At 41.7% G+C, this 22,514-nt stretch overlaps 1 protein-coding gene across 1 annotated transcript in view; it reads right to left on the reverse strand.

Annotated features, from left to right (window-relative positions):
* LOC117903152 (irregular chiasm C-roughest protein) overlaps positions 1 to 5,293 on the reverse strand; it is a 43,315-nt gene extending 38,022 nt beyond the window's left edge. Inside the window, exon 1 of the mRNA XM_034814988.1 lies at positions 4,872 to 5,293. The gene's annotated coding sequence lies outside the window, so the exon portion shown is untranslated. The remainder of the gene's footprint in view (positions 1 to 4,871) is intronic.
* Between the last annotated feature and the right edge of the window lie 17,221 nt (positions 5,294 to 22,514).

Here is a 22,514-nt window from a genome sequence, read left to right on the forward strand (position 1 = left end):
ATTAAAAATCGTTTAAAATTCTTCGAATTAATTCAATTAAATTCTGCAAAAAAGAGAGCACAAAAACGAGCGCTTTATTTATTGAATAAAAATCGATTGATCGCAAAAACTTTTGCCACACTATGGGAAACAAGTGGGAAACAGAACAAAGCAAGCAAAAAACTGAAGGGAAAACTTTTGACGCTAAGAGGGACTAAATGACAATGAACCTGGGCTGCTGCTGCGGCGGCTCCTTCGGACTCCTGCGACTGCGACTGCGACTTTGTCCACTTCAAAACACTTTCAAGCTGACCAAAAACTATGCCCTTTTTTTCGTCCCCCACGGGGCGGCGCCTGCGGGCCCATTAAACAAAAGGGCAAAGGAGAAAAAGAACAAAAAAATGAAGAAACACCAACAACCGTAAATATATAAAATAAAAATACAGCAAAAAATATACAAAAAAAAAATACAAACAACGACAAAACTTTTCTAATCTAAAAAAGCACAAAGGCAAACACCACTGAAGGCGTGCTGGTGGGGTCGGAGGGGGAGGAAAGAGTGAGCTGTTGGCAAGGCGGCAAAGGGGGGGGCGAGGACTGGCTCGTGGGTGGCTGGTGGAGTGCGAGGCCAAGTGCAAAATAAAATTATAGCATTAAATTTTCATGTCAATTACAAACGGCGACAGAGCCAGCAGCAAGAAACAACAGCAACGGCAACAGCAACAGCAACAGCAACAAACAAACAAACAAAAAACAACAACAATAACAATAACATTCGCTCTTCTAGGCGAAGTTCGAAGGACGAAGTTCTTGATACACTCTCAGGAGCTATGACCACAAAAGGAACCCCACCACAGGAATATCTCAGTGAGTGAATCCCAAAACGAAATATCGAAATAAAAAATAAATAAATAAACTTCAAAACTCAACTATAACAATCCCAAATATCCTTCTGCCTATTCAAAGTCTGCTCAAAAGTCTGCCCGTAGTCATGTACCCTGCGTACCTGAGTACAAATCCGTGAAGGGCCCCGCTCGGGTGCGGGCCGGGGCAAGGCCAGGCCAGGCCAGCTTCTTGGCCATAATAAATGACTTCCCCAACCCACCAGCAGCCACTGCCACTGCCTCTCCTTCCACCTCTGCGCTGATGAAAGCAGGTGTCAAAAGCAAGTGGCACACTTGCAATTACAAGAAAAAGCAGGCAGGCAGGCGGCAGGCAGGCAGCGGCAGCAAACAGCCACAGAAAATGTGCTGCAAAAATGAAATTTAAATGAAAAACTCAAGACAACTGCACAAACTATGAAATCATTTTCCCAAAAGAGAGTGGGCAGGGGCCAAGGCCCTTGCTGCAGCTGCCCTCAAATTTCGCTGCGAGCATAAAGGATATTTTAAGCAAGCATTTAAGTGCCCTTGGGGACACGGATTGCCACTCGAAAAGGACTCAAATGTGGCGCTCTCTGCATTGATAACAAATATGAATATATTTTCGCTTTAAATAGTTGCCGCATTTTCACACAATATTCTCATGTATTTTATCCACGTTTGCCTCTCGCCTTCGTTGCCATTTCTTTTTTTAATTTCTAGCATCTGTCTCCCAGGGACTTCCTTCTGCCTTTGTCATATTTTCGGTTAATGGTTCATTCTGTTCCACATTCGGCACATCTCTGCACCACTCACTCGCTATTCGCTCTCTATTGTGGTACTCCACTCCTCCTGCTAGCTGTGTGTGTGTTTTGCTGTCTCCTCCTTCCAGCAAAAGTTTTTGCGCTAGTTTCTTGTTTATTTGCTGCACTCTTTTTTCAGGGCAGGGGAGGGAAGGTGCGGCAGCACCCAGCACCCAGCACCCAGAATTCAAGTAGGTAAAAACAAGAGATTCGATTGCATAGACAGCAAAAATACCCATCGATGGATGTGTTTAAGATGGGTTTAGCTTTGTGTTTCCTTGGGGCTCTTCGCAAATACTTGCAAATATTTTTGAAACTTCTTTTTGGCTCACTCTTTGGTAACGAAATGGTGCTAGGGGTCTTTAGTTGTACTTTCTTTTGCAACAGTTATACATATTTCAACATCTATCAATATCCAGAGATCATCCTGCTTATAGGGATGCAGCAATATACCCACGGAACTACACCAATGGCCCCCATTGGGTGGCATTGGGTACAACTTTTTCCGACTCGCATTCGCATTCGTATTCCTCTCTGTCTCTCTCTTTCTCTCTATCTTTCTCTCTCTCTCTCTCTCTCTTTGCCTCGTTTTCGGGCACCTACTTTTGCTGTAGCCTGATGCTTTCCAGCATTTTTTCGCATTGCCGTTTATTTTCCTTTTATTTTGTTGGCCAATTTCCGGTAATTCAGTTTTATGCAGCAAACTTTTCTATTTTTCCCACCGTCCGCCGCCTCCTCCACTGCCTTCTGCCTTCTGCCTTCTGCTTCATCTGCCATTTTCGCTTCGCATTTATAAATAAATATGTTTTCTGCTGGAAATGGAGTGAGCTGGAGCGGTGGGAGCGGTGGGAGCTGTGGGGGCAAGCGGTGATCCAAGGTCATTGAGATGTGTAAAGTTTTGGGCCATTTGCAGTGCGGCGTGGCCCAAGCCCAAGCCCAAGCCCAAGCAGGCAAATGATGATGAACATTTTTATGTGCGTTCCAACAGTGCGTTTCACGACTGTAAGTGTAGTCATTCCACTCAAGTCCAAGATGGAGATTTCGGACATATTTCTCGAGTGGTGCCGAAAGTAGTCCCAAATCATGGACCGACTCCTGGCCAACTTCTGCCCCATTCCCTCTTGCCGCTTATTAAGCTGTCCATTTGGCAGGTCCCACTCAAAGACAGTGGGCCATGGCAAATGTACGTGCCCTCTTCTTGCCCCGTACCCCAACGACTGTAAATTGACTTTGATAATTTTCACTTTCACAGCATCACACTCACAGAACGCCCGCCCACCCCCACCCACACCCACACCACACAGCCCAGCCCACAAGCCCCTCTAAAAAGCCCCGCCACACTCCTAATTTGATTAGAAAAGTTTTAGCTTGAAAAAAAGTGAGAATCTCTTTGGAAGGCCGCACCCTTTGATACCCTGAAATTATAGGCTCAGTTTTGAGCAGCTAGAGCCAGAATTATACTTTGGAAATCAGAGATTTTTGCGTTTGATTTGAAGAACTGTTGGCTATTGGCTTTATGTATAAAGATTCCTACTTTGTAGCTGATCAAGAACGATTTGTCTACCTCTTTCTCTCAAGAGTGTGCAAAAACTTGAAGCATTTTTTTGGTGACTTACACAAATCATAAGAGCTACGCAAAAAGAAAAGACAAAAAAAATGGCAAAGAGGGAAATATTTTTGGCCTGGTTTGTTGAGGTTTTCTCTTCACTCAATCACCCATACCGGACCACCCCCTGACAACCACCATCCGCCGCTCAGGCTCTGTTTTTCTGCCATTTACCCCTTGGATTCTCTCGAGTTGCTTTGTTGTGGTCTTCACTCGAAAAATTTGATTGGCAAACAGGATTTCTCGTCTTTTTTGTTGGTTTTGTCATTTTGGCAATTGGCTAAAAGTTTACCGAGTGTGGAGAGGCTCCTCCCTCCACCCTGGTTGTATCCAAGGTTGAAGAATTTAAACTGCAATTAAATTATGAAACCAGGAAGTACTCGTAATTCATGCTGGAAAAAGCGACAAGTGTGGGGGCAAGAATCAGGAAATGTCAATTAAATGTCCTCCTAAAATCCAAAATCTCTGCTCAATGTGTGCGACAGGAATTTGGGAGACTTCTTCTAATTGGGAAAAACTCCTCGATAAATGGCCAGGAGATTGCCACAATTTGATTGCTGCCTTTGAAAGCCAACCAGCAAAAAAATGTGCAGTTAGAAATGAAGGAGAAATGAAACGAGTTAAATATCCATTTCAATTATATTAGCAAATTAATAGAATATGCACAGGTTTCAATAATCCAATGAACAATTTCAATCGACATTCGAGAGAGCGAACACATTTATTTAACTCCATAAAGTTCTCGTTTGATTTGGTTCGGCTTCTCTTTTGCTAAGTGATTTTCGGGTGTACATATATGAAAATAGTTGACCCAATTACGGAAATTATTTGCTTGAATTTTCTTTGAGAAATTAGCAAATTGAAAATAGGCTGCCGCCGTACATACATACATATGTACATATATGTATGTACATACATATGTACATTTATGCCTTAGGAATTTATGAACACTGCACAACCGGAATTTGCATTTTAAAACCGCTCATAAAAGGGAAAGGGAAAGATTTCCCATATAAAACTTATTGATTCGATTGTTTCTAATCCACATATAAAGGAAATGAATCCCCTTCAGAAATTTCATAGATAAAGTTGGATCAGAAACACATTTTTGTTTAATCTATAAGGAAATGCAACGATTAAATGGTTTCAGAGAGACAAAAGAAAAGTTTATCGAAATTTAAGTACATTTGCGGCACATTTTGAACAAAATGTACTTTATTTGGATTTAAAATTCGAAATAAATGCTACCCCGTAGGCGTACATGGTTCATTGGTGTATTCCTGTCCGGGTCCACCGGGTCCACCGGGTCCACACTCCGTTCCCCCTCACACCCTCACAGCCCATCAGCCATTGTCGCCCATCATCTTCAGGCTGCTGCTTCGGCAGTTCCTTTTTCTATTTCTTTGGATGTCCAACGTCTTAATTGACTTGCAGCATTTTTTGTTTTGTTTTGTGTTGTACGAAAATTTCAAGTCATTTTTCATTGATTGATTGATGGATTGATGGATTGATTGACTGATTGGATTGGATTAGAGAGCGATACAGAGAGAGTGCGAAAGCCATGGCCATTTTTAGCTGCATCCAAAAAGTGCGAAAGTGAAACATGTGGAGGGGACAACTTACCATAAAGAAATGTCCAGTGTTTTGTGCGATATTTTTGGTGTTTGTTGGTTCCTTTGTTTGCCCTTTAAACGGTACAATAGGAGAAGGATTAACGGTTTGGCCTTGGCAGGCTCTCAGGGGGCCTCCTGCCGGCCACTTCGATGTTTTTTTGCCCCCCCTTCTCCACGAACAAACTGGTTTTCTTTCGCTGGTTTATGCTGTGGCCAGTCTTGGACTTGGAAGCCTCCAAGCTGTGCCACTTCTCCCACTTCTCTCTATGAATTTCTCGACTTCTTGTTGCAGGTGCAATCGCGCGTCGGATGCTGGACCGGTTTGGACAGGAAGCTGCTGCTGCTGCTGGTGCTGCTGCTGCTACGCACCACACAAAAAAATGTTTAATTTATTTTAATTGCGATTTTCCTTTCGGTCATTCATTCAGCACTGAGATTGGTATTCTTTCTTTTTTTAACAATTTATTCTCTATTTGTTGTTGTTGTTTTGTACACTCGAACTTCGCACAGGCAAAAAATAATTGGAATTATTTGATTTTCCCCAAAATAATAAATGCCAAAAATGTAGAATCCATGGGGGGAAAATATACAACACAAAATAATGTTTGATTGTTACGGTGGAGCGGTGGAACGCGGCGAGGCCGTTATATTTTGTTGGATTTTGTTGGATGTTTCTTTTGTTGTTGTTGTTTCTGTTGTTGTTGCAGCGTTTCTGATTCTTATTTTTGTTGCTTTAGTTGGAGGGACTGTGTGTGTGTAAGAGAGATAGAGAGAGAGAGAGTGAGAGATGGAGAGGGAGCGGGGCGAGTGCGAGACCAGGAGCGAGCTAGACCGAGACAGATAACCCAAAAGCGAGCGCGCGACCTGTGTACGGGTTTCTGGGGTCCGACGATACCTCCGATAGTCGCTGCTGGGAACGACTGTATGCTGACACGGCGGAACACGTACTAAAAACTTGTTCCACGAAAACGCAGCAGAACCCCATTGGAGTACGACGACGATGTGGCGCTGCTGCAGTGCCAGAGTTTGTGGCAGAGACCGAGCTGCGCTGCCACTGTTAACTGTGTGGCAGAGGCACGCGCATCGGCATGCAAAACATTTGGTGTGGCAGGGAATCTGTTCCCAGCCTCAAGACTCCTCCGATTGCGGCGTCGCGTGCCTCCGCTAAAAATACATATAATACCCGACGCGAACGACCGACCGACCGACCGACCACTCTCGCACACTCTAATGCCGTTCGGCGTATCGTCGTGTGTCGCATAGATGTACTAAAACACGAAACCCGATTGTGGGGGATGTCCCCCGAGCAGGCGAACACGAGGCAGCAAGGCACCAAGGCAGCAAGCCATCGCAGGCACGAGGTCCCAGAACCATAACGTTCGGCAGGGGCAGCCGTGAGGAAAACCAGGTCGTTGTCTGGCACTTCGTGCCGCTGTTAGGAATAACAGCAATGGGGAGAGGACAGTCCGCTAACATGACATGACTCTGCTTATAGACAGTGTACCCAATCCCATTTCCATTCCCATTCCCACTCCCACTCCCACACTGCCACATCCACATTCATTCCCGAGTGGAGCCAGCTTAAGTGATATTATACTCTGGCATAAATTAGCCATCGGGTCCAATGCATTAAAATCTTGATTGGTGGCCAGCAGATGCAGCTGAAAGAAAGCAGCAAAAGCAACAGCAGCAGCAGCAGCATGCATACGCATTCCTCTACCTCTCGCATCTCTCTACCAGCCCCCCCTCCACCCAACAGCCGGAAGTGCCACACAAAAGTGACAGCAACAGCTCCACCATTGCCCTACATATGTGTGTACCATGTGAGTTTGTGTGTGTGTGGAGGCTGTGGAGGTACACCCATCCATTCATCCATCCACTCAAACAGATAGTATGTAAATATGTACATATGCACGAGAGTATACGCTGCTGCTTGCATGTTCGATCACACGATGCAAAAGTGTTATATGGGAAAGGGAACTCTCTTGACATTGATAAGACAAACTGGCATAAAGAGCTCCACAGCCCCACAGCCCCACAGGCCCATCCAGAATGGGTCACCCAGTCAGACGCCCCCGGGAGTGGCCCGAAATGGAGATGAGCCACAGCGGCAGCGACCATCGTTCAGAGGGGGAGGCTGCGGTTACCAAAAAAGAAAAACTGTGATTTAATATATGCACATTTCCAAAAATGCATATTTAAATGTTGAATTCTTGGATTCGCATAAAGTTGACAGTTTATAAAATTACTTCACCGCTGGAAAGAATATTCAAAGGGGAGGAAAAGATTGGATTTAGCTTTGAGTAAATGTATGAATATTTGTGCATACCGTACAGAGAGTAATCCGTATCCATTTCCACATCCAAATCTTCCATTATGAAAGTAGCTGAAGAATTTTTAAATCTCCGTTCATAGATTGAATCCTGGAAAAATTTGCATTTATATTTACTGATGTTAAACATTTTTATAAATATGTATGCAATATTATTGATATTTTATAGGATCTATCCTAGGTTAGGTTAGGTTAGGTTGAGGCGGCTGTCGGGGTTGTCAGAGACCCGACACACTTAGGCCGGTTTCGGATCTATCCTAACTACAGTATAAAATATTGCCCTATAGTTCTTTTCTGTTTGAACTGTTCCCACTCCTAAATAAATGAAATTCTGGAAAAATAACGGAACTTGTTTATTTTAAGGAGCTTTTAATGTTGCCAAAATACAATTCCTTTAGAAAAAAATGTGCTGTTAAGTTATTAGTTTTATTACCTTCACAAGGTCAGCTTTGGACAAGGTTCTTACTCAGAGCTATGTAAGTGCAGCTTCAAAAATACATTTTAAATTAAAAATTGACAACTACTTTAAATTACTAATTATAAAAAACCGCTACTTGCCACAGTCACTGCTGCTTTCACTGCCATCACAGCTGATGAAGCTGCATCTCTGTCAGCAGGCCAATGCGCTGGCCCCGTGTGGTGCGGGGCACTGAGTCACTCTTTGGCCGTGCGATCTCGTGACAAAGCACTTGAAAACGTTTCCCCAGTTCGAAGAACTATTGGCAATTGCTGGTGTTGGTGCTGGGTGCTGGGTGATGGGTGCTAGGTGTTGGTGTTGCTGGTGCTGCTGCTGCTTCAGCTTCTGCAGCATGCGATTGGGAATGAGGTTACAAATTTAAATAAAATGCGCATGCAAAAAGCAGAAGAAGAAAAAGAAGCAGCAGCACGACGAAAACGGAGAAGTAGAAGTGGGTGGGTGAGAGGGTAATGTGAAGACAACAACTGTAAACAGAACGGCACAACAAAGGCTGGGCTCGGCTCATAATTAAAACGAGCGTTCGACTGGCCCAGAATGCAGCGGATAACTTTCCATGCTCTCAGACTCCCCTTAGCCCCTACCCGCCCCTACCCAGCGCAAACAGCACTCTGACACTCCCCCTCACACACATGGCTCCATCAATCTCTGGCACTCTCCCTCACTCTCCGGGCTGTGCGAAATGTTGCCCCGTACCAAGAACAAAAAAAAGTCGTTGTTCCAACAGCCAAAGTAAAAATTTACGAGTAACGCCTCCTGGAACAACACACAAAAAACCGAAAAACAAAGATTGCTGGCCGCCGAAGATTGTCATACCCTTGCTGGTCCATGGATTTAGACTACACTGCTCTCTTTTGTTGGTTACACAATGTGTCTACATACATACAGTTACTTACAGGTGAACATACTCTTCCGATTAATTATGCTGCAGTTATTCCGAGGTGATGTAATTATTTTGCTTCGTTTTAAACGTCTGCCCAAAATGGAAGTGCTCATTTTGCCAGGGTATACATAGAAATAGCACACACACACAACAACCGAAGACGCCCCCTTGAGTGAGATTTTTTTGTTTCGTTTTTGATTTTTGGGTTTTGACAGACAAATGTCAATAGAGCGCGGCGGCTGTACGTATCCATCTCCTTCCCACACCGCTCCACCGACACAAGCCTCATGCCCATCAACAACAAATCAATGACGACGACACATGTTGGACATCCCGTACACAGGCGGAGGGGCGGCAGGCTGTAACCGAAACTCGAAACGGGAACAAGGAGAAGAAAGTGAAGAAGGAGCACGAGATATACGAGCGATGTCAGACCCACAAAGAGGTACAATGAAAGGCATTTAAGCATTTGGAAGCAATTACCGCTGAAATGAAGCGTGGAATGAAAGAGAACGAAAAACGGGAGAGCACTGCCCGAGATGAAGACGATGAGCAACGCCAGTAGCAAGGGCACGGAAGATGAGCAATTTGAGCAAGAGAGAGCAGGACGCGAAAGAAGACACGTGTCTGATCGGTGGTGGGCCCCCACGGATCTAAAAGTAAAACGAATTTACGTACATTTTTGTGCACATTTCCTGGGATTTGGTTCCTCATCCTCAAATCTATGGGGATTACTTAGTGGAAGCGACAGACGAAGGGTGACACACGGACAGCAGTCATACACGGGAAACACGAGACGCTTCAAATGCCAATGAGCCAAAACGACGAAGAAGATAATGTTCTGTTAAGGCGGAGGGGAAATGCCGAAAGGGAGTGAGAGTACAGTAGTATTCCGAATATGGGTACCATGGTGCATCTTACATGCAAATATACATACACACATACATATGTACATTTATAAATTAGAGCACTTAAACTCTTCTGTGTCGTTTATGCAAACTTATTACACATCGAACTTAAAACCAGTTACATTGTTTAGAGTTTTCATTTACACATTCACTAGAGTCCACTGTTGTTGAGCCGTTCACGCTGTTTTATCCGCGAGAGCAACAGGCTAATGGAAGCAGAACTATTTCCACCCTCGCCTCTGATGATAAATATGTACACATGTGAGTAGTGTAGGTGGCCAGAGCGAGATAGCGCAACGACCAGCGAGCGCTAAAGTGAGAGACAACGATGGAGTGAGAGCTCGCGCTGAGAGTTCGAGAGCGAGCGCGATGATCATCACATGAAAAAGGTGCTGTTGTTGGTTCGTGCGGGGGGCGACAGTTGCGCTAATTGCTGTACTTCACGAATGTGAATTTTCATCTTCCTCCTTAGCTGCTGGTTCGTTTTAGTTTTTTGTTTGTTCTTCTTGGACTGCGGGTGGAGGGAGGGATGAGTCGAATTTTACGAGCAATGCGTTGTTTCTTTTGCTTGTGCTCCTGCCTCTTTACCGATGTTATTATTACGTTGTTCTCTCTGTTGATTTTGTTGGTATTTGTGGCTGGAATGAGACGATGACAGCTGAACGGCTGGAAGGAAGCGCCGTCCTCACCGCGACGCACAGTGGGACACGCACAAGTCCGAACAGATATTTGAGATAAGATGAGATGTTACATTTTATATTTTAAGACGTTCAATTTATGCATTTGCATATTGTTAGGTGTATGTGTGTATATTTTTGTTATACGGTTAATACCGCACAATGACTTAGTAATTCATTATTAGTTAATTAAGAGTTTCAGTCCATCGGCAAGAGGATCTTTTGGTTCCATTGTTTCGATCCTGTTATGTTTGTACACTCAGCCATCTCTGCTACTTTTTCACTCAAAACACTGTTATACATATGTATGTATGTGTGTATGCATGAACCTACAGTGTTATACACCACACACTCATGCACTAAAAAATCCGTTATTTTTTCAGCCAAAGCCTTTCCAGGGTTTGATTTCGGCTTCTGCTTCTGCTTCTGTTGTTTGAGAAGTTTCGCGGCGTGCGTCTTCAATTCCTGGAATTTCGATAGTCACTTTCGGTTATTTAAAGTTTTTTGGTTTAATCCGGTGTTTTGTTATTGTAAATACATAAGTATTTGATTTCCGATATTTGTATATGTACATATAGCGTGTCGCTTATTTTTATTTGTGTTTTGTTTTCCTTCTGAAATGAGTTTCGGTCGACTCGATGATACTTCTATTTAGTAAAACACACGAAAATGGAAGATTTATTTTTTTGCTTTTTTCCTTTTTGTTATTGTGTGTGCATCTGTGTGTTTGTGTGCCTCAAGTGAGTGAGAATGTGCTGGAGGGGGTGGGTGAAGTAATGGGTGGGGGCGTTGGAGAGCTAGAGCGAGCGGGTGTGTGATGAGCGCTTCCGCTTCCGCTGCTAGTGGGGCAATTATACTGCTACTAAAACCGTTCGAGCGCAAATAAATACCAAGAAAACCAACAACAAAACACCAACCATTGAGCAGCGTGGAAAGAGAGAGACAGCAGTGAGAGAGTTTGGGCCGACTAATTGTTACCCAGCAACGGATAAAAGAGTGCACCAAGTACGCGGATGGAGGTGAGTCGTAGAGTCTTCAAAAATATTCCATTCCAGATGTAAATGTGTGTGTGAGGGGTGTGTCGCAAAATTTTGCAGCCACAACCTCTATTTTATTGACGGCAGCGTGAAACGCAAATACGAGTTAAATATACACAGCTTATTACATACAGCCTCTAATGTACACACATTCATGTGTGCATGCACATTTGTTGCACATACATACATACATATGTATTTACATTTATAGGTATGACCCGAAACAAATGTGGATTTATTCTTGGGTTAACTGTCTTTCTAGGGCTAGTTATGAGTATTTTCTTCGGAATGTTCTACGAATGTACAAATATTTTTAGGCAGATTCAGTACTTATGCAATTTGTATGAAAACATAGTTGCATAGTTTCTTGTGTGCCATTCTGTGATCAGTTATATGTACATACATACATATGTATGTATGTAAATTAAAATTTCTTGAACATTCCGGCTGAGCCGCTGCAAGTGTGGCCACACATCGCACGGAAGTTAGTGGGACCTTTAACATAATATAAAAAACCGCATAATAAAAGAATCATTAAAAAACTTAAATCTTCACTGAAAATCTGGAAAGGCAAGTAAATTAACGTTGTTGGCAATTAAAATAAATAAAAATAAAAGTAAAGAAACTTTTGCGATATGAGTGTGACCATATCTTGAGGAATATCGATAAATACGTGGCCAGCAACCCTGTGAACAACCAGCACGAAGCGTGTAGCTTACATGTGTGAAAACTAAACTTTGGTGTTAGTGTGCATTTAGTAAAATGGATAACCTTCCAGACCTATTGTTGGACCTCCCTGAGATACAATATCGACAGTATTTGAATAATTACGGACGCTACCATCATGTCGGAGCACGTCGGAATGTCGGACAGCGTGTTGAACCCGAATTCGTCCCTTTGCCTAACCATGGAATAGCCGAAGGTCCTAATGAAATGGTCGAAGAAATGGCCGTGGAAAACGAATCAAATTTTCTTTATAATCAAGTGGCCAAAGAACTAGAGGTCGCATTTTACAGATATGATTATGAACACTTTAACTCCTAATGGAAATTGGTATGTAAATAAGTATCTACAATATGCTTAATTTTCAAGCTTAACTCTTGATTCTTTCAGCTTACAAACAATTACTTTACCCACGCACGAAGCGGAACGGAACGACAACGACAACGATGTACGCATTGTAGAGTGGGATAACTGAGGACGATTGATCCCTTCTTAAACTTTAAAGAAACAAAACACTATTTAGAGACAAAATACTTGCAAACAAACAACATATGTACATATGTAAATACATGTCATTTGTTCTGACTCGATGGGGACGTGTCTTACAGCGTCTTCTGTTTAATGGGCTTTAGTTGGAAGTGCAAAAAAAAATATGCAATAGGAGCAACAATATACACAGAATAAGAAGGGGAAGAGGAAGCCAAGTGTGTAGCCCATCACACTGTGGAAGAGGCATCAAGTTGATTGTTCTTGTTGCTTGCTGGTGCTTGTTCAAGGGGCACACGTCAATAATTGCGCTGGAAAAGAAGTTAAGGAAAACACAATCAAGCAGAAGGAGCAGCAGCACCAGCAGCAGAGTTCAGCCAAGCGATGGAGGAGGTCCTACCAAGATCTTCGGCTTGCTACAGTCTCGAGTCCCGTCGTTCCCCCTTTCGAACTTTAATGTGAAAATCATGCAATGAACCAAATTCAAACGGAAATGATTCACACTCCAGCTGAAATACAATTCAAGTAGGGGAGAAATCCCCGAACCCGAAGCAAAAGTACAATATAAATATATGTATGTACGTATGTACGTACATACAGCAGACAGGAGGGGGTCTCCAATCGAAATTGCGTTTTCAACAACAATTGTTACAACAACAATGACGCCATTTGGAACAACAATAACAATTTTACCCCCTGCCCCCCGCATAGGATGTCTAAGAGACAGGGAACAGCTTGCTTGCCTGCTGTATGCATGTTCCCGATGAAAGCAGATGAAATACACTCGAGGCTCGAGGGAGGACAGGACCGACCACCACATGTCGAGGAGCATGTGCCCCCAGACAAATGTCAACGCAAATATTTCACTTCCTGTTCTTTCTTTCTATTTTTTCCCCCCCCTGGTACAACTTCTTCTTGCTAAGCTTCGATAAAAGGTTCAAAGGTCAAGGATTTTCACATTTAATTAGACTTGGATACGGCGGCAGAAGCATTTAGCAGCACCAGCAGCCTCAGCGAGGGCGTTCACGTAGGCGGACAGCAGCGGCGGCGGCGGCGGCATTTAAATTTCCAATTAGCCCAGTGAGCAGGCAGAATGAGTGGGTGGATGGTTGTTTCTCGTGGGTTGGGTGTCTGAAAGCTGCCCGAATGGCACAAAGAAGTGTTTGAAAAAGCTTAAATCGCCTTTAGGACAATGGTTGGCCGCGCCTGTGGGCGTGCAAGTGTTGGCTCAAAAACCTTCAAGGTACCGCCTTTCTGCAGGAATTATAAAACGTTAAATTTAAATATGGTAGAGTAGAGCTAACAAATTTAATTCTTATTTAAAATTAAAGCTGCGAGCACCATAAGGCAGGTCGAAACTTTAGTTTTAGTTTAGTTTCTTAGGATCCTTGAATTACTTTTGGAAAAAACTTGAATTTGCCCCCCACACAGTCGATAACAACTCGTCACTGGGGAACGGGAGTTGGGGCATGCAACAAATAAAATGCATTAAATGTCAAGTCTGGAACTTGTTGTCCACGCTGATAGTTTCATTAAATGAAAACGAATTTTTTTGTGAGCATTTTCCCGCAAATAGTACGACTATTTTCACTCTGTTTCTGTTTCTATTTTTTCTGTTTTTATTTGCTTTATTTTTGGCGCGGGGAAAATCCCACTGAGACGACGACGCCCGTCTGTGTCTCATCTTGAGCAACCTCCAGGCAGACAGCATTTTCCTGGCTGTTTTCCCTCACGTCTTCTGTGTGTGTGTGTGCCTGCCTCTCCCTCTCCCGCTCTGGGACTTCAAGCTGCAAGGCATGCCATTTTCCATTTGCCATATTTCAATTGCATTTTAATTCATTTCGAGTGTGTGAGTGTGTGTGTGTGTGTGTGCCACCAGTGTGCACACATTTCCTGCAGTTTCTTTGCCACTTAACCCTTTTTGGATGGGCTGCCAGGAGCAGCCAGGAGGAGTGGTGGTGGGGCTCCTCCTCCAGTGCCAACAAGGAACCTCAAGAATTCCCACAACTGACACGACTGCATGAAAATTATCTTAACCATTTTATTATTTAAATATTCCAAAAAGAAGCCACACAAAATGTAGCCTCTTGGCTAGCACCTTCAGTGTTTCCAAGCCAACTTCCCGATAAGGAGATCAAGTGGAGGATCCAGCAGCTGGGAAACTACTCTTAGAAAAACTTGCCAAAATCCCCCCTGAAGAGCTCTCCAATGAAGCGACAGCGGTAGGAGGCTGGCGACGGGCACAGGAAGCGCAAGTAAATATAATTATATGTGCAATAAGCAATATAACAAGGGCAACTAACATTTAGACGCCTCATAAACTAATAAAAATAATAATAACCACTAATAATAATCAACATTTTCGTGCTCTCGGGGGCTATATCCGCCATTTGGCGTCACACCTGCATAGAATTTACCACTCGCAAATTGATCGCAAATTAAGTAATAGTTTTGTATTTTTCTGTGTACTAATTTATAGAAATGCAAGTGGCTGTGGCTGGCTGCACTTTATCGTGCATCTGTGTAGTGTGAAAAATCTCTTCTGTCTTTTGCTCTTTTTCAAGATTATCGACGGTAATGTAACTGCGGTTTTCCGGCAGCAAAATAAAAATTAAATGAAGGAAGCGAATTCAGAAAAAATGAATCAAAAGAATTTACCACCAACGGCCACGTCTAAGAGTAACTTTTGCGAAATTGGACCCCAAATTGCCCGGATTAATGTTTGCCATCGACAAAGTCCCTCACAAATTGCATGCCAGCGTCAAGCATGTTTTCAAGATAACAAATAAAAAGAGTACCTTGAGAAAAGCGTCTGTATTGGTATTTGGTGGAATTTATTGCAATCTTTTTAGTCGAATATTTTTTAAACTAAATTACTACATTTTGGTTGAAAAATCTTTGGCAAAAACGTATTTATTTTAACCATTTGTAAACTGTTTCCCATTGCTAAAACAAATCCAAGCTAATTGCAGAATACCCCTGCCGCAGTCTCGATACTCGCTTAGGTACATCAACCCTGAGCTTATCGGCATGCAGCCATAATATCAACCCTGATTGCCGACTTCCTGACCGGCATTTAGACATCATTGTGCGTAAGAGTAAGAAGCGAAAAGCACATTTTTAGCCATGCCCGACAAAACTGAAGATAACAAAACTATTCCAATTGAGCAGCGTTTGGTGACCATCGATAATAATTGTTGTCAACTCCGCAAACAGCTCACAGAACTTAAGAATGGGGTTCTCCTTCTTCAACAGGAATTGGAAGCTTGGAAAAAAGAATGCAAACAACAGAAAAAAGCATAAATCTGCTTTTTGCAGTCGAAAGGTATTTATTTTGCTTTAATTCATTTAATGCTTTACCTAAAGTTCACATTTTTTCAGAGCTCGAGCTTCAAACTCTAAAATATTCCACATAAAATGTAACACAATTATTTTATCGCTTGTTCGTTCATTTAACATAACCACAAATAAATGAATCAAACATGTCTGATGTATGATTTAATGGCTGATTATTCAGTTGGGTATTCAAGGGTATACGAAGAGTATAACAATTCTTTTCAGATGCCTAACACGCTGAGTGATGTATCCGTAGTTGCAGGGTTGGTTGTTTCAAATTATAAGTTTTTACATTCAGATCACTCTTTTGAATTTTTGGTAACTATTTCACAGATTCCTCATGCATCTGCAACCAGCAGCCATATTTGTGCAACTTTTGGTCAGAAGCCATTGAAAATGAACATCGATAATGGTGCCATTGGAATTATTCCCTTCCAGCTGCTGTTTATCCAACACCTCATGATGGCAAACGGAGCAACATACAGAGGCAGCAGTGGGAGCTTTCAGCTTAATCTTTCTTAGTGTTTGTCATTTGTATTTTAATTACTTTGCGTTGCTCTCTACATATACTAAAGTCAACTTATTGTTTTCATGTGACACTGAGGAAATATTTGCTGAGCAACTTTGTCGGTTATGCTGCCGGACTCTGGATAGGCTATCTTCAAGCTGCAAAAGCAACATTTGTGTGCCTATTGGGTGAAGGTAAAAGTAGTTGTATAAAATGAGTTTTAAATATTTATGGCTGTGAGATCAAAGCGCTATATTAGGTAACATAATTGTAATGTTGATTGCAATGAACTCTAAGGAATGTTTAGCTTTTTCAGCTGTTAATCTTTTGGCTCTCAGCGCACATTTTGGAGCACATTCCAGCCATTGATTAGCATTCATCGTCTTTCCATTTGAACACTTCTCCTGTTGCTCTTGTCTTATTCTTATTTATTCGGGAAAGATTTCACACCAAATCTGTTTTTGCTTCGTTTTTGCTTCGAGTGTTTCTTGCAGCAATGTTTAACAATTTAATTTAAACATTTACCACGCTCGAATGGCTCGAATTCGATGGATGCCGCCGGTCTCCATCCGCGCACTTCAGTTGCATGCTTTTTTCTCCTCCTCTGCTTAGCCCATTTGTTGGGGAAGACGACTATGACTAGACAGAAGATATATCTATAGGGAAAAGCATCTGCTAGGGCATCTAAAAATTCGGTTAAAGCTCCCGCAAACAACGTTTGGCAAAGAATTCCATTTTCTTTCGGCTTAAATGAGTTTTTTATGGTTTTTTAATTTTGCTTTGATTTGATTTCCCATTTCCGTTTTTCGTTTTCCATTTCCCGTTGTCCCGTTGCCCGCTCTGGTGATTAATTTCCATCTCACCGACTTGTCCTGGCCATGCATAAATATGCTTTTGGCTTTCTCGTCCTCCTTGCAGTTTCTTATTTATTTATTCGCCTTGTAGTCTGTTTCTGATTCTACTTCTTCGTTTTAATAGCTTCATAAACATTTCTTCATTTGATTTCATGTCACTTTGGCCTCACACTCCACTCCGACACCCAAACCAAAATGATCAAAATAAAATAATAAAATGCGAGTAAGTGAAAATGAAAGGCAAATAAAATTTTATGAACTTTAAGTCAAGTGGCGGCACAGGACATTTTGCGGTTCGTCGGATTGGTTTTTGTGTGTTTAGGGTGCGTTAAATGCTAACACGAAATATGAGCTGGCCAAATAAATAAATGAGGCCTGAGTGAGTGCCACAATCGCAAATGAGAGATTCCATCGGAGTTCGACTTTACCAATCCAGGAATTGTGTACTTGCGTCTGCTGAGGAATAGTTGTCTCTATTATTTAAACTAATTAAATTCACTGTGTGTCATAATAAACACAATATAACATGGATATGCAGTGCACTGCAATTTAATTTAATTTAACTATCAATATAAAACGTTCAAAGCGAAACCAAAATTCAATTAAGTGTTGAGTCTAAAGCTAAAAAATAGGTTAAGCAGGCCTAATAATTTTTAATTCATTCATTTTTTGTTTATTAGTTCATTAATATTTATGGATACCAATTTTCTGACTGTGCATTAATTTTAAACAAATTTTCTTGCCGCAAAACAAAACATTTTAATTAAATCGAATCTTAAGTACATCAATTTTAAATTTCTTGATTAACGAATAACCCATGGTTAAGTTTAAATATTTAATGTTTGCTAGTGTAAAATAAAATAGTTATTTTAATATTTACCCGCATAATATCTTCAATTATCTTTAATTATAATTGCCAACAATTCATTCAAACGGTCTCATTTCATGGTTTTTTTATACCCGGTACTCGAAGAGTAAATAGGGTATATTGTATTTGTGCGGATAACGGTTGTATGTAACGCACAGAAGGAAACGTTTCCGAGCCCATAAAGTATATATATTCTTGATCAGCATCAATAGCCGAGTCGATTGAGCCATGTCTGTCTGTCCGTCCGTCCGTCCGTCCGTCCGTCCTTATGAGCGCCTGGATCTCAGAGACCATAAGAGCTAGAGCCACCAATTTTTGCATCCAGACTTCTGTATGCTCACACTGTTACAAGTGTATTTCAAAAATGAGCCACGCCCTCTTCCGCCCCCGCAAAAGGGCGAAAACCTCCCAAATCTACAATTTTAAAGATAAAAGAAAACTAAAAACGCCATTCCGTAGGGAATGACCATATCTATTTGATCACCAAATTGGGATCCGATTGGATCATTATTATGGCCACAATGAAGAAATTTTCAGTGGCCAAACCCACCCCGTCCCGCAGCATTCACACTCTGCTTCGCGCTGTTTATGGCCTCTGCCCCTGACACATCTCTGCCTCTGCCTCTGCCGCGACTCTGCAGTGTGTGTCTATAGGGGAGGGTGGCGAGCTAAAGAAGCGTGTTGGCGTGAGCAGTGTTGTTGATGTAGATGACAGATGAAGAAAAAATTTAAAATTTGACAAATAACCGCTAAGTTGCAGATGTAGTACTGAGTGCCGGGTATAAAAGTTGTGACGCGTAAGAAGCGTCTCACACGTCCTTTATCGTTTTTAAAGCTTTTCTGGAATACTTCTGTTTTTTCTTAGCTTTACTCGTGAATTCCTGGTCATTAAGGCATGCATCCGGTTGCAGGACTCGAAGCATAATTTTTTATCGCCTCCACTTAAAGCAGCAACCCAATCCCCTCCCTCTCGTACACCCTTCCCTCGTACCTTTCACCCTTCGCATTGAAAGCTGAAAATAGATTCTTAGTGTAGTTTCGTCCCCTCTTTCTCTCTTCTGTTTGGGGACGCAGGTCCTCAATGAGTTTACGTATTCGTGGAACGATTCCATTCAAAACCCTTGTCGTCATTGCTGATGGATTTGGGATTGGGGGAACTGGCAACTGGGCGCTCGCCATGCTCCGTTTAGTTATACAAAATATATTTATTCTTTACAAATAGTTTTTTACATTTAATGTACATTTTTATCCACTCACTGCTTTGGAAAATTAAATTTATTCATAATTTCAAGCGAGCGCAGGGCCCCTGCTTGTGTACCCTGGGTCGGATAGGTGCTATGATTGTTAGAGAAGAATTACCGAAAAGATTTAATTCTGTAGCAATTAAAAAATATCCATTTAAAAAAAAAAAAATTTGGATACATATACATACATATTTTATACATTTTTTTATGTTTACTTTTAGAAATTATTTAGGAGTTTCAATTGTGATCTAATGACAGATTTAATTGATATTTATTATTAGCTCTTCCAAGATTACTGATTTATTTATTTGTTCTATTTTTTATATTGGTCGCTGGACTCTTCGTGGAACATCTGAACCGAATATCATAGCCTGAGGAATGATCTGTTCGGTGGTCATGGAAAGCGGATGATCCAGGGGATTACAACCTGCGACCACTGGAAGGAGTTCCCGCTTGATTTCCTGGACAGATGGAGCGGGCTTGAGTGCCCACTGGAGTGTGTGTTTTGTGGGTGCGCTGTACCTTGGGCTAGGGTTGATAAATATTGACGAATTGTGGTAGGAATGGGAATCAGAAAATACACCCGAAACTAAATGGCAAGAAAAGCAAATAAATAAATAGCAAGTGGTGGAAAAACAAAGAGAAGTAAGAAGGGAGAAGAGGAACGGTAAACGGGTAGCGAAAGGTGAAATGGTGAAAAAGGTAAAGCCAAAATAATGGCAGCCAACAAAGAGGGCCACGACACAAGAAAGGAAAGCAAAGTAGGAAATTATGATATCATCTTTATGACGCCATTATGGTGGTTGTCCCCTATGCTGTGGGTGCCCCCCACATGGTACACCCTTCCATCGGCAATGCTATGACTAACTGTCAGCCCTGACGCAGCCACAACCCGCCATCAGCCCAAGGAAAGAGAGAGAGAGAGAGAGCGCGCGCTTTCTTTATGGAATGGGGTGCGGGAGGTTGGTGTCCTGTCAGGGCAAACTGTTGTAAATGTCAAAGACCGGAAAAAGCAACACACAAACACACACTCAACCCACACATGGCGGATGAGGCAAGTGGCATCAGAAGCTGACAAGAAATGCAACAGTTTTGTGGCGCCACCAACGATGTCGACTACTGTCGGTCTGCCCTGCCTGTCTGTCTCGTCTGTCTGCCTGTCTGCCTGCCTGTCTATGTGCTAAGCCAAAAGGGTTAAGAGCGCCCAAGCCGAAAAAAAAACCGACAGCGCATCTTTTCTTTTTCTTTTCCGTTGTTTTGTTGCGTCTTGTAGCTTTTTTGTTGGCACTTTTGTGAAACCGCAAAAATGCATTTCGGGCGTCTGGCGAAACGAAAGCTTTAAAATTAATTTCAAGCGTGAATTTTGTAGTAGGGAAAAAAGCGCAAAGGAAATCAAGATAAAGAGAGAAAGAGAAGCATTATAATGTTTAATGATACTTCACTTAACAAACGATTTTTCAATAATAATTCTAAATTGATTTCCTGATTTTTTAGAGCCTTATTGCAGCACTGCAAGTTCATCTTTTGATGGGATAATTGTCTTAAAGGATACAGAAATACGGAAACCACCAAAAATTGTCATGGAAAACTCGCAGTGCTGCCAATTTTTAATACATTTAAATTCACTCCATTTGGAGTCACAAATTGTGGCCAGTTGTCGGGCGTTGCTCCTTCTCTTCGCTGTCAGTGAATGGCTCTTCTAGAATGCCTATGAGAATGAGGTTCTTCACCGACAACTCAATCGCGTTATTCAAATCTTCAAATGGTGCAGCGATATGGTCCCCAGTGGGCAGGAGTCCAATAACATTTGTGCCGAGAAATAAAAAATGGCCTAGAGCACATGTCAATTGACTATTTTTGGCACACGGAAGCAGTCAATGGATAGGATAGGATCTTTAATTGTAAATGATATTGGTAGATCTGGATCAAATATATAGAAATGTTTGGAATCTGAACTAATTGTGTCCATTTGATTTATTTATGTATTCATTATAAGATCATTTAAATGTTTGATTGATATTTAAGCTCTTCGAGCCATGCATTTATTTATTTGTACCTGGTAAACAGAAATTATGAAAATACTCATAAGCCCCAAATTCAATTAATACAAAGTACAGCGTTAAATGTTCTAAAAAAGTCCCTTAAGTCCGTGTCCCTTAAGTTAAGTTTAATATTATTATTATTAGTATGCATAAGGCTATATTGTTATTAAAAGAATTGTTGAAGCGCTTTAAGTGGCAGCGTGGGAAGTTATTTTGAGCTGCGACTGCGACTGTCGATTCAATTATGAAAATATATAGAGAACAATTCAGGGAAGGTATTACTCCCAGTAGGAGTACTCACGTGCCTGTCCCACACCCCTTACACACATAAAAATAAATCATTTTAATAACTCAATTTACGTACGTACATATGTACATATGCATGTACCATCCATAGCTTTATTGTATTGTTAATACAAAAATATGCAAAATAAACATTGTTTTCTTTTTTTTTTTTTTGATATTTAATTGCTACAGCGAAATTGGTTGGTCGCAGAGATGAGTCCGCATTGACCAGATACTTCAGTTTTGTGTTGAATATTATAAAAAGTTACTGAAAATTTTGAACTCAAAAAAGAGTTGTTTGCCGAACGAACACTAGAAATAGAATGTTGATCGAAAAACTTGCGAGTTGTGAAAAATAGTTTCGGTCGCTAAAAATACGAGAAGGTTTATTCTGAATAACTTTATTTCGCAATCAACTCTAATAAAATCAATTATATCGAACATCTTAAGCAATGGTAAGACTACACGTTGTTTGCTTACATTTACTTTTAATACGTTTTCCCCTAGGCTCCTACAACCGGTACACAAATAAAATTCACTATGTCAAAAAGAATATCCTCGAAGAGCTAACAAAGAAGCAATATGCACAAGTTTTTATGCAGTCCAGGGACGGAAGCAACCGAGATATTGCGTGACTCGAAAATCCCATGGACCTGGGCACAATCATTATTCGTGTGCAGAATCTACGCTATCGAAATGTAGATGAACTGATTTCCGATCTCAGACTTGTCTATAAGAATTGGTTTTCTTTGAAGAAGGGCCATAAAAACCTGTGCTGCCCTGGCAATCAATCGAAAAAATTCGTAGAGAACAAGGTGTCGAAAATGCCAGGGGGCCAAGAGTTTTTCGATCAATAAGGACTCCAAGATGACGGTCAAGTCCCTCCAGTATTTTCCCTGGCTGCAGTTAAATTGCACAGAGCCGATTCCAACATTTATGCCAATCAAAGTGGACTCTCCAAGTGTGAGAACTGAGCCTGTATCTGCAAAAACAAA

This window comes from Drosophila subobscura, chromosome A (genome assembly GCF_008121235.1).
Source record: "Drosophila subobscura isolate 14011-0131.10 chromosome A, UCBerk_Dsub_1.0, whole genome shotgun sequence".
Lineage (NCBI taxonomy): Eukaryota > Metazoa > Arthropoda > Insecta > Diptera > Drosophilidae > Drosophila > Drosophila subobscura.